Raw genomic sequence first — 14,059 nt, 5'->3', positions numbered from 1 at the left:
ATCTTGGGGAGGGAAAGGGAGAAAATTTGGAACTTATGGAAGTGATTGTTGCTGAAAACAAATAATAAATTTGGGGGAAAATGTTTAAAATGTAAAAGAAAAGGTGTTAAAAAAATTACAACAAAGTAAACAAAAATACCCAAGCATTTATTTAGTGCTTACTGTGTGCAAAGAAAAGGTGCTAGGAATACAAAAGAAGGCAAAAACACAGTCCCTCTCTTCAAGGAGGATTCTCTTTATTCTAACACAGCATGTAAACTAGTAGAGATACAAAATATAGACAGATGGAAGGCAGGCAAGTGATAGATGGGCAGTGTTCCTGAACTCTTGACTTCTTGTGCACAGAAGGAAAGAACATCAATTTCCTAGGGATCATGATCCCAACGTTGAACTTTCTAGTCAGAGAAAGAAGATTTCTTGGACAATGACAGTTGTAGGGGTCACCTCAAGAACAGGCCCCAGACAGACAGACAGAAAGAGAGAGGGAGATGGAGAGAGAAGACAGAGATGGACAGAGACAGACAGAGAAGAGAGGGAGGGAGAGAGAAAGAAGGGAGAAAGAGTTCCTGAAAAATAATGGGATTGGCCATATAGCCACTGCAGCTGGAGAACAGTAGAAATTTAAGAGCCATACAATGAAGAAGGAAGATTGCCTTTCCAGTAATTCCAAAGAGCCAATGGGATAACTAGGTAGTCACTGTAACATCATTGTTGTCCTGATGGCAATCCCAAGTTCAGTCCCTTCCAAGGGTCCCCACTACTATGAGTGCTTTATGTATTTTTGCATCAGTTTTGGGGGCCCTGTGAATCCTTTGAGTGTCTTGCATGTTTTCTGCATTCATTGACCGATTCCTGGAATCCTTTGTACCTTTCTATTAGATGAAATAAAGGACATTCTCTACTCAACATGCACTTATTGCCTTAAGTGCTTGTACGTGAGCTGAGATCACTTTGACCCGTAGCTACAGAAGCTTAGGCAGGGGAAAGAGGCAAAGAGAAAATTATTCTCTTGGTTTAGTTTGGATTGGATTAGGTCTGTGTGACCCTAGAATTTGGAGTGAAGGAGGCCCTGGGGCTACAGGATACACTTAGTATTTATGGAATCCAGTAGAACATAGCACCCTGAGGACAGGGGCTATTGTCTTGTTTCTTTTGTATTCTCAGAGCCCAGCCCAGAGTAACATAGTAGGTACTTAATAAATTTTTTCTTAAGTGAATTGAATCCTCAGGTGCTAAAGTCTAAAGTGGACCATCTCTTCTGTTCATCACATATATGTGCCAGCCCCTGGAGGTATGCATCATATTTGTGCCTTTCTTTGTATAGCCATCTCTTAGAGCAGTGCCTGGAAGGCACTTAATAGGTACTTAATAAATACACCATCTGTCTATCCAAGTTTCTCTCTCTATCCATTTCTCTCTATCTGTCCATCCCTCCATACATCTATCCATTTATATCACCTAGTTAGTGTGTTACTGTCACCAATTATATGAGAGACCTGTGTATTTCCAGTACTGCAGGCTGTCTCACCATCAAAGCTGTGGATAGAGAGTATTCTGACTTACATGGCCTCCTTTCTTCCCCAGGCCTCCCATCCCAGTTTCTACTAAGGAGTTTCATACTGGGCTCCCAAGACAAAGGCTAAAGCCACAGACCCTTGGGGCCATTTTCCCCAGCCCTCACCTGAGTCTCCAGCTGAGTTGGAGGACTATGGATAGACAGGGACACAATGAATGCTTCCAATTTGTGCCCCAAATGCCAGGCCAAGCCCTAGAGCTGAGTTCCAGGATTAGTCTTCTGGCCAGAGACCTCCTGGAGCTAGCATCTAAGAGGAAAGGAAAGGAAAAGAGAGTAAGGATGGAATACTAAGCTCAAGACAGGCACCCTCTATCTCACTGACTGCCTTGGTGGCCCCCATTGTATGTACCTTGGGTCCAAGTAGGCATGGACATCAGTAGCTTCCCAAGCAGGGATTGTCTCTGCATGCTACCTGTCAAGGAGTCATCCAACCCCTGAGAGAATGACTCAGAGGAGAGATAGAGTGGAAAGACCATTGGACTTGACTGTGTGACTTGGCTGATCATTTCCCATCTCTGGGCCTTGACTTCTTCCTTCATAAAATGAAGCCTGCCCACCCCAGTTGCCATCTTCTCCTCCAAGAATGGTGGTAAGAGCTTTGTAAACCTTGATGCCAGGGTTTAGAGTACAGGAGGACCTCAGGATAAACTACAGGAGCTAGGAGAGATCTGAGAGGCCCTCAGATCCAAGCCCCTCCTCTTGGGAAGTGAGACATTGAAGCCGAGAGAGGAGAAGGGGACCTTCTCTAAAGCTCCTGGGTCTATTCTACCTTTTGTTTCTCCTCTAGCCCAAGGTCTCAGAGTGAGGACTCACATGTCCCACATCCTTCAAGTTCCACATGCTCCATTCCAGCCTGAGCTCCTTCCTCTCTCTTCTCTAAAATTGGGTCCCTGGGGCCACAGGCTGCCATAGGGAGTTGCTCGTGCTCCTCTTTGTACTTCATAAATGCCAATCACGGTCATTGTCAGGCAAGGGTGAGCTCCAGTTCTAATGGCCAGCTCCATCTATATGCCCATTTTTTCTCAGTCCAGCTGTGATCAGACTGCTGGAAGGTCTAGCCTCTGCAGAAGGCAGCATGAGTGAAGGATACAATGGACTCAGTTGGACCAAACACTAGAGGCAGGTGTTAATTGTAGAGGACACAAATAGAAGCCAAAGGAGAGATAGTCTCTACCCTCAGGAGGCTTACATGTTCTAATGGAGAACACATAGATGGGAACTAAGAAGGGGGCAAGGATGGGGAGGAGGCCACAGAGTGAAGAGTACAGCCAGGAAAGAAGTGAGTATGGTCTGAGCACCTGTGAAGTGATGATCTAAGCCAGGGAGTTGCCAACTGGAAGAGATATCCCAGGGTGAAAAGGCTGCTCCTGGGAGGAGAAGTCTGGCAAGTGCTAAGTGGCAAACCCAAAGTCCACCAGTGCCCAGGAGGTGCCACACCTAGCCAGCAGCAGCCTGGATTGCAATTTGTACATTTTAAAATTATTTTTTACAAGAGATAACATGGTGTATGGAGAAAGGGTGCTGTATTTGAGGTATTTGCTGTATTTGGCTGTGAATCCTACCTCTGTTATTTCCTACACGTGTGACTTTAGAAGCTAGAGCTAGATCCAGGAGGAATCTCAGAGGCCAGTATGCCCAACACCCTCATTTTACAGATGAGAAAACTGAGGCTCAAGAAAATAGAATGACATCTCAAATCACTTAATCTCTTTGGGCCTCAGTTTCTTCACCTGTAAAATGAGGAATTGGAAAGCTATCTATAGTCATATGCAAAAATGTTCTAAATCACTATTGATTAATTAATTTGATGCAAATCAAAACAACTCTGAAGTACCACATCACACCTGTCAGATTGGCTAACATGACAAAACAGGAAGATGATAAATGTTGGAGAAGATGTGGGAGAGTTGGAACACTAATTCATTGTCGGTAGAGCTGTGAGCTGATCCAACCATTCTGGAGAGCAATTTGGAACTATGCCCAAAGGGCTACAAAAATGTGCACACCCTTTGACCCAGGAATATTGCTTCTAGGGCTGTATCCATAAGAGATCATAAAAATCAGAAGGGTCCCACATATACAAAAACATTTATAGCAGTTCTCTTTGTGGTGGCCAAAAACAGGAAATAAAGGGGATGCCCATCAACTGGGGAATGGCTGAATAAATTATGGTATATGAATGTAATGGAATACTGTTGTGCTATAAGAAATGATGAACAGGAAGACCTCAGAGAGGCCTGGAAGGACTTGTATGATCTGATGCTGAGTGAAAGGAGCAGAACCAGGGGAACTTTGTGCACAGCAACAACCACAGTGTGAGGAATTTTTCTGGTAGACTTAGAACTTTACTGCAATGCAAGGACTTAAATAATTCCCAGTGGTCTCTTAAGGCAAAGTGCCTTCCACATTCAGAGAAAGAACTATGGAATTCGATCACAGAATGTAGCAGATTGTTTTCTTCTGTATTACGTTTTGGTTTGTTGTATGATTTTTCCCATTCATTTTAATTCTTCTGTGTAACATGACTAAGGTGCAAATGTATTTAATAGGAATGTATGTATAGAACCTATATAAAATTGTATGCCATCTCAGGGAGGGAGGGGAAAAAAATCTAAGATATATGGAAGTGATTGTAGAACACTGAAAACAAATAAAATAATTTTAAAATAATTTTAAAAATTAAATTAAATTTAAAAATGAGGAATTGGACACAGTGACCTCTAAGGTTCTTTCCTTATTAGGAAGTTTTTCCTTATTATCAAGCCTAAATATGCATCTTTGCAACTGTCACCCACTGCTCCTTGCTCAAGCTTAACCTACAGAACTGTAGCTCTAAGATTATTAGCCTGGAAGTTAAACTATTTTTACCACCAGGGGGTTCTGTCTATGTCTTGCTTACACTCTCATGCTTATACTGGAAGCTCTATGCTCCACCCAACACCAGAGGTCATTCCAGGGAACCATCAAGTTTTCCCTGGCTCTCTGAGAGCTGGTTACCTCTATCTCTAGCTCTGCCCTTTCTAGGGTGGATGTGTGTGTGTGTGTGTGTATCCCTGTACATGTAGCATATGTATCTTGTATCAGGTTACAGGGGAGAGAGGGGGAGAGGAGTGGAGAGAGAGAGTGGAAGGCAGGGGGAGGGAGAGGAAAAGAAGGAAGGAGGGAAGGAAGGAAGGGGAAAGAAGAGAAAGAAATGTAAGTAGGTAGATAGAGCATTTATTAAGGACTCAGAAGAGATAGGAATGCAAACAGGATAGTCCCCTAGCCTCAAGGAATTTACATTCCAATGGGGGAAAAGCATCAAGAGCAGTTTTAGAGAGGGAGAAGGGAGATGGTGTGCTATGCAGAGCATGACATGGAGTGACTGGAAGTGACTTGGAGGTCTGCCCACCTTGGACAAGTGGCATAGCACCTTACGGCCGAATTTACTTGGATCAAGAAGGCTCCAGAAATTAAAAGTCAAGCATAAGTTCCCAAAGTGGGTGGTACCACCCCCTGGGGGTGCTGGAATGATGGGGGGGGTAGTAGTCTGGGTAAAATTGTGGGGTGTTGAATAAAAATAAAGGGGCGGTGGAAAGAAAAGAAGAGAAGAAAAATTTGAAAAACCATTCATACGTGTTTCATCTGTTACATAACAGAGTTAAAGTCATAGTCATTACATTATTTTCCAAATAAATATAAAATCGCTGGTCAAGTCCCCTGATAGGTCTTAACAAGCAGGTGTTGGTAGGGGAGCGTGTCATGCGTTGTCAGTAAGTCAGTATGCATCGGCAGGAATAAGTGCATGTGATGATTTGTTTATAATACTGTGCTACACAGTTACATGACACAATATTGCATCATCAAAGTTTAAATGCAGGAAAAAACTACAAGTTTACAACAAATCACTAAATTTAAGATGTGTCATTTTAAAAAATATATTTTCTATTTTTTTTTAAAATGATACAAATTAAAAAAAAAAAGGTAAAGGATTAAAGAAAGTGGATTTCCAGGAGGGCAATTAAGTAGTTTTGTTTTTTTTTCTTAAGGGGCAGTAGCTAAATAAGTTTCCGAACCTCTGAGTCAGAGGATTCAGGGCAGCTAGGTGCAGATAAAGCAACTGGCCCTGGAGTCAGGAGGACCTGAGTTCAAATGTGGCTTCAGACACTTACTAGCTGAGTGATCCTGGGCAAGTCACTTTGCCCTGTTTTCCTCAAAAAAAAAAGTCAGTGTTCAGAGTTGGCAGAGGCCTCCAAGGTTCCAAGGTTCCCTAGTCAATCTCCCTCATATAAAGAAAAGGAAGCAGCCTCAAAGTGAGCAAACAGCTGAGGGAAGGATGGGGAGAGACTTGAGATACTGTTTATTTCTATTTCTTTTAAAAAAAAAAAAATCTTTGTTATAAGGGATGGCACTCAGAGGGAGAGAGGAAGGATATAGGGAGACGTCTAGGTGATGTAAAAATATCTGTAAAAATCAATTTTTAAAAAAAGAAATGGAGAGGGAGGAGCCAAGATGACGGAGTAGAAAGACACACATATGCTAGCTCCGAACCCACAGCCCATAAAATATCTGTAAAAAAGAACTCCCAACAAATTCTGGAGCAGCAGAAACCACAGAACAATGGAGCAGACGAGATTTCTGTTCCAGAGGGACCTGAAAACCTCACTTGAAAAGTCTGTCACGCCCGGACCCAGAGCCGAGCCCAGCCCTGCCTTGGCCACGTGGCACTGAGAGGAGCGGATCCAAGTAGGCTTCAGGGATGGAATCTCCAGCAGCCGCGCTGGTCCCTCCACCCACGGGCCCCAAAGGTCGGTGAGAGGGTCTTCTCGGCTTGCCGAGAGGGGAGTGTGGTCCCCCCATAACTCAGGCCCCCTTGGGAGGCAGCAGCAGAGGCGGCAGCAGACCAGGGCTCCCCAAGCAGGCAGGAGCTCCGATCCGTTGTTGAAAGTCTCCCGCATAAACCCCCTGAGGGAACTGAGCTCATGAGGCGGCCCTGCCCCCACCTGAGCAGCTGAACTTAATCTCACACTGAATAGCAGCCCTGCCCCCGCCCAAAGCCCTGAGGCTGGGAAGCAGCATTTGAATCTCAGATCCCAAGCACTGGCTGGGTGGATCTGGAGGCCAAGTGGGTGTGAAGAGAATGCTCAGAAGTCAAGTCACTGGCTGGGAAAATGCCCAGAAAAGGGGAAAAAAATAAGACTATAGAAGGTTACTTTCTTGGTGAACAGGCATTTCCTCCCTTCCTTTCTGATGAGGAAGAACAATGCTTACCATCAGGGAAAGACACAGGAGTCAAGGCTTCTGTATCCCAGCCCACCCAATGGGCTCAGGCCATGGAAGAGCTCAAAAAGTATTTTGAAAATCAAGTTAGAGAGGTGGAGGGAAAACCAGGGAAGAGAAATGAGAGATATGCAAGTAAAGCATGAAAAGCAGGTCAACACCCTGCTAAAGGAGGCCCAAAAAAATGCTGAAGAAAATAACACCTTGAAAAATAGGCTAACTCAACTGGCAAAAGAGGTTCAAAAAGCCAATGAGGAGAAGAATGCTTTCAAAAGCAGAATTAGCCAAATGGAAAAGGAGGTTCAAAAGCTCACTGAAGAAAATAGTTCTTTCAAAATTAGAATGGAACAGATGGAGGCTAATGACTTTATGAGAAACCAAGAAATCACAAAACAAAACCAAAAGAATGAAAAAATGGAAGATAATGTGAAATATCTCATTGGAAAAACAACTGACCTGGAAAATAGATCCAGGAGAGACAATTTAAAAATTATGGGCCTACCTGAAAGCCATGATCAAACAAAGAGCCTAGACATCATCTTTCATGAAATTATCAAGGAAAACTGCCCTGAGATTTTAGAACCAGAGGGCAAAATAAGTATTCAAGGAATCCACAGATTACTGCCTGAAAGAGATCCAAAAAGAGAAGGTCCTAGGAACATTGTGGCCAAATTCCAGAGTTCCCAGGTCAAGGAGGAAATATTGCAAACAGCTAGAAAGAAACAATTCAAGTATTGTGGAAATACAATCAGGATAACACAAGATCTAGTAGCTTCTACATTAAGGGATTGAAGGGCATGGAATAGGATATTCCAGAAGTCAAAGGAACTAGGACTAAAACCAAGAATCACCTACCCAGCAAAACTGAGTATAATACTTCAGGGGAAAAATTGGTCTTTCAATGAAATAGAGAACTTTCAAGCATTCTTGATGAAAAGACCAGAGCTGAAAAGAAAATTTGACTTTCAAACACAAGAATGAAGAGAAGCATGAAAAGGTAAACAGCAAAGAGAAGTCACAAGGGACTTACTAAAGTTGAACTGTTTACATTCCTACATGGAAAGACAATATTTGTAACTCTTGAAACTTTTCAGTATCTGGGTACTGGGTGGGATTACACACACACACACACACACGCACACACACGTACACACATATAGAGACAGAGTGCACAGAGTGAATTGAAGAGGATGGGATCATATCTTTAAAAAATGAAATCAAGCAGTGAGAGAGAAATATATTGGGAGGAGAAAGGAAGAAATGGAATGGGGCAAATTATCTCTCATAAAAGAGGCAAGCAAAAGACTTTTTAGTGGAGGGAAAAAGAGGGGAGGTGAGAGAAAAACATGAAGTCTACTCTCATCACATTCCACTAAAGGAAAGAATAAAATGCACACTCATTTTGATATGAAAACCTATCTTACAATACAGGAAAGTGGGGGATAAGGGGATAAGCAGGGTGGGAGGGATGATGGAAGGGAGGGCATGGGGAGGAGGGAGCAATTTGAGGTCAACACTCACAGGGAGGGACAGGATCAAAAGAGAGAATAGAAATGGGGGACAGGTTAGGAAGGAGGGAAATATAGTTAGTCTTATACAATACAACTATTATGGAAGTCATTTGCAAAACTACACAGATATGGCCTATATTGAATTGCTTGCCTTCCAAAGGGAAGGGGTAGGGAGGGAGGGAGGAAGAGAAGTTGGAACTCAAAGTTTTAGGAACAACTGTCAAGCACTGTTCTTGCTACTAGGAAACAAGAAATACAGGTAAAGGGGTACAGAAAGTTATTTGGCCCTACAGGACAAAAGAGAAAATGGAGACAAGGGCAGAGAGGGATGATAGAAGAGAGGGCAGATTGGTGATAGGGGCAATTAGAATGCTCAGTGTTTTGGGGTTGGGGGAGGGGACAAAAGGGGAGAAAATTTGGAACCCAAAATTTTGTGAAAATGAATGTTAAAAGTTAAATAAAAAATAAACAAATAAAAAGAAAAAAAAGAAATGGAATTTATTATTTCTGAAGTGAATGAAAGGGGATTGAGGAATCAGACAAAACTTCCTGGAATGGAAGTTGGGCAGGATTTTGCCAGTGGGGAAGGGTGTCTCTTGGCTAAGGGGAGGGACAGAATCAAAACATGTCTGAGCTGACAGGCACTGTATCTGGTTCAACCTGATCTTACCGAGAAGGAAACTGAGGCCACATATGTTACCGCTGGCACAGAGCAAGGACTGAGCCAAAGTCTTTGGACTTCAAAGCCAAGGACCGCTGCTGCCTCACCAGACAATGGTGGAAGGCCTGGCCAGGAATGCTCAGAGGAATGTCTAGGCTCTCCCTGGGCTGCCCTTGCTCTAGTACCTTGGAGGCTGACCTTGGACAGGGACTTGAGCTCTGTCTCTGCTGCCTGGGGGTTTGGCACCCAGGATCCCCAAGCAACTTCCCAGCACTCAAAGACCCTACCTCTCCCTTCACACCTCCCCAGACTTACTATTAACGAGATAATAATTGCAAAGCATTTAGCACAGTGTTTGGTACAAAGTAAGTGCTATTTAAATATTAGTCGTGGTTATTGTTAGTATTTCCCAATTACCAAATGATCAAAGGATATGAATAGATTGTTTTCAAAGGAAGAAATCCACACTATCGGCAGTCATATGAAAAATTCTCTAAATCACTAATAATTAGTAAAATGCAAATTAAAACTACTTTGAGGTACCACTTCCCACCCAGCAGATTGGTTAAGTTGACAAAAAAAGTTAAATGACAAATGCTGGAGAGACTGTGAGAAAACAGGTACACTAATACCTTGTGCACTGTGCAGCCATTTGAGAAAGCAGTTGGGAACGACACCTCCACAGCTATTAAACTGTGCAGACCCTCTGACCCAGAGATACCATCATTAGGTCTATACCCTCAATGAAATCAAGTATAGAGGAAGGGACTTATATGTACAAAAATATTTATAGCAATTCTTTCTGTGGTGGCAAAGAATTAGAAACTGAGGGGATGCCCATCAGTTGGGGAATGACTGAACAGGTTGTATTATATGAATGCAATGGAATATTATTGTGCTTTAAGGCACGATGAGCAGGTGGATTTCAGAAAAACCTGGGAAGACTAGTATGGACTGATGCAAAGGGAAGTAAACAGAACTAGAAGAACAATTGATATAATAACAGTATTATAAAGATTGAAAGATTTGGTCACTCTGATCAACATAAATGACTTACCACAATTCCAAAGCATTCACAGTGAAATCTTTTATCTACCTTCAGATGAGAGCTTATGGACTCAATGTGCAGACCGAAAAATATTCTTGTCTTTCTCCTTCCTTCCTCCCTCCCTCCCTTCCTTTCTCTCTCTTCCTCTTTTCTTCCTTCCGTTCTCTTTCTCCTTTCTTTTTTTCCTCTCTCCCTCCCATCCTTTCTCTTTCTCCCTCCCTCCTTCATCCCTTCCTTCTTTCCTCCCAGGGTTCTTGTGAGGATCAAATAAGAAAATAATTATAAAGTAATAAATATTGTTATTACTATTATTGCCTCGAGCACTAAATACAGACTTCTTTGGAATTTAAATCCCTTCGCAATCTGGCTCTAACCTATTTTCCCAACTGTGTTATGTTTTACTGACTCCCGTGGTCCTTTCTGCATGCCATCCTCCGAACTGACCTTCTTGCTCTCCTTACTGAGACTTGACATACCTCTACACAAGCTGCAGCCACACGTGGAATATGCTTCTTTCTCACCTCTCCCTCTTTGTTTCCTTTAAAGCTCAGATCAAGCATCACCTTCTGTGTAAGGTCTTTTGTGATTTCCCCTACCCTCGATCACCTTGCATTTATTTTATATATAAATATACATAATTTATATGTATATCTTATGCTTATAAATGCTTATATATGACATAGAAATTTATATGTAATGTACAACTTACATATGACATGTACTTTACATATAATTCATATATCTTGTATGTAACATAAATTTTTATATAAGTTATAGACCTTACACATAATACAAATTTTATATATCATATATAACCTATGATCTTACATATAACAAATTTTATATTGATAATGTTTAATATAAAATTTTAGAATAATCTCTTTGTTCTCTCTCTGAAGCAAACTCAGAGGGTGCCTCTTCCTATGTCAGCAAAGCCAGCCAAGGCTGCCTCTACATTCCTTAAGAGACCTTTAACCTAAGACACTATCTTGAATAATGGGACATTTTCCATATCTTAATATTTGTAGACATATACTATGTTATGGCATGTTAATGGTAAAGAAAACACAGACATCTTGGATCGTAATTTCTATGTGAAACTTTGTCAAACTCTGTTATCTTATTGTATTTACAACCTATGCAATTAAGAAATTCCTTGACTAATGGTCTAGTTAGTCACTTATGGAGATCATAAATCTGAAGGACACAGAACACTTCTTTGTCCTAAAACATATTTAAGGCTGCCCAATTCTTTGTATCGGTAGCCAGAACATTTCTGGCTCCATAATGCATTATGTTACCGTTTTCTTTAATAGGGAATTGATTAATTAATTAAATTATAAAATGTATGCATTTAGCCTGTTGCCTTCTCTTAACAAAGTTTTCAGGTCAACAATATGTATCTTGTCTATAACATACATTTATATATAACATATATTCCTATATATAACAAATATACACACTATCTATCTATCTTAAGACTACTCAGCTTACCACTAGTTAAAAATAGTCCAGCCCAGCCAGCTAAGCAGCTTTGCCTCCAACAGGAGGAGAAGGAGGGGGAACAAGGAGGAAGGAGGGAGAAGGACAACTGCCCTTTCATAAACACACCCCTCCCCCTCCCAACCTGGCCGTGATGCTGCAAGTCAGAGACTTTCATTTTCTGTCTTAGAACATGAACGTCTTGACAGCAGGAACTGTGTCTGTCTTTCTTTGCATCCTCACTCTCTGCACATCTGATGCATAATAGGTGCATAATAAATGCTTATTGATTTTTTTTTTATTCCCAACATCTGGTATATCTCCAAGCCTTGTACCAGAGCTCAGGTTCTCTGAATCCCCACAGTCCCACAAGGCTTTGCTCCTGCCAGTCATGAGCATGCATGTCCTCTTCCCCCAGATCTCTTGATTTTGGGCTGGGTTATTTTCAGCCAGTGATGCTGCCAGGGCCTCTGAGCTGGAGCAGCTGAACAGAGCGATAGGAAGCTGCCTTTTCTGGAGGGAGTCAAGGAGAAGCTAAGAATTGGGGGCACCTGCTGGGTAGCCCCAGGCATGGTGCAGAGCATCTGGGATACTGAGAAAAAAGGAAGCCAACCCTGCTTTCTTGATATAGTATGTCCACAGATAAATATACCAGGTAGAGACCCAGTGGGTGTGGTCTTGGAGGACTTGGGATGTCCTGAATTGTTGGGGTTGATAGAGATCTCAGGGTTGAGGTCCCTGTCACTTGACACAGACTCAGGGAGGGAAGTGGGGAAGGCTTGAGGTTGCTTATTAGAAGACTCAAGACTTGAACTCAGCTCTCACTGTATACAACTGAATACAACTCAACTGTATTCACTGTACCCTACTATCTTACCCCACTGTTGACAGCTCTGAAGTGGGGGCAGGGCTCAGACCTCAGTTCCATCTCCCCTTCCTCTGCCCAGGAGGCCATGAGAACTCTCAACTAGCAAAGAAGCAAATGACTGTGTCTGGGGTGACTTGTAGCCCATCAAAAAACAAATGAAACAACTGATCTTGTGGGAAAAGTTTGGCCCCATGGAAACCTGGGAAGCTGCCAAAGGATGGCAGGCAGGATACTGGTGGCCACTCAGGTGGTGGAGAAAGAGACAGACGGGAGCACTCAAAATGCACCCACTAAGAACCAGATAAAAAAGTTAGAGCTAGGAAGGACCCTTAGACCGAGCCCCTCATTATACAGATGGAGTGACGTGAGGAGCAGCAGCCAGCTCTGGGGGCTTGGGTTCTGGTCAAAGCTTGAGGCCTGTGCTTGAAAAAGGCTTTCTGTAACTTGTTGGGCAACTTTCTTTAAGTGATTTCAGTTTCCTCTCCTAGAAAAGGAGATTTGAGGGGTGAAGGCACTCATCGAGGCTGCAAAGGCAGCAGTCTGAGTGTATTGGGGAGAGGAGAAGGAGAGAAGTCCCTTCCAGCGGGCAGGAAGAGGTTCCTGGCTTGAAGTTTGACCTGAAGTACTGAACATTTTTCCTGAGACACTTTGGGTCTGGACTGGGGAGGGGGAAGGGAGAGGGGAAGGGTCTTGAGTGCTGGGAAGTCTGCCAGATACTGGACGATTGAGGACTGTGGACAGCAGAGCCCCAGGCAGCAAACAGAGGGCTCAAGTCCTCACAATAACTCTTCAAGAAGGGCTATTATTATCCTCGTTTTATAGATGTGGAAACTGAGGCAAACAGGGGTTAAGTAACTTGGCTGGTGTCATATATCTAGTAAGTATCCGAAGCTGGATTTGAATTCAAGTCTTCTAAACTCCAGGCTCAGTGTTCTATCTCCTGTGCCACCTGGCTGCTCTTGTTCTTAGAAATTTGGCTCAGTTCTATATATGTGTGTGTGTATATATATGCGCATATATACATCTATACACATACATGCATATTTCCCTTATTTCCTTCTCTTCTAATCTAGCTGCATTCGATTATATAGAAATTTTTTACTTCTATAAATCAAAATTATCTATTTTACCTCATGTAAACCTCTCTATCTCTTAATCACGAATTTTTTCCTTATCCGTAAATCTCCATGTTCCTCTAATGTATTTATAATCTCACCCTTTATGTCTAAATCATGTACCCATTTGGAGCTTATGTTGATATATGGTGTGAGATGTTAGTCTATGCCTTTGTTAAGTCATGTCAGCCTTGTTCGACAGTTTTCTTGGCAGAGATACTGGAGTGGTTTGCCATTTCCTTGTCCAGCTCATTTACAGGTGAGCAAACTTGCTCAGGGTCACACAGCTATTATGTATTCAGATTTTAACTCATGAAGATGAGTTTTCCTAATTCTAAACCCAGTACTCTATCCACTGCTCCACCTAGCTGCCCTAGGCTATATCTAGTTTCTGCCAGATTTTCTAGTTTTCTCAAGTTTTTGTTGAATAGATAGTTCTTACCTCAGTGGCTGAGATCTTTGAATTTTTCAAACACTAAGTTACTGCGCTTCTTTGCCTCCATATATTATGTATCTAATCTGTTCTGTTTCTCAACCAG

The sequence above is a fragment of the Notamacropus eugenii genome, chromosome 2 (assembly GCF_028372415.1).
Source record: "Notamacropus eugenii isolate mMacEug1 chromosome 2, mMacEug1.pri_v2, whole genome shotgun sequence".
Taxonomy (NCBI): Eukaryota; Metazoa; Chordata; class Mammalia; order Diprotodontia; family Macropodidae; genus Notamacropus; species Notamacropus eugenii.
Note: the sequence above shows the minus strand (reverse complement) of the source record.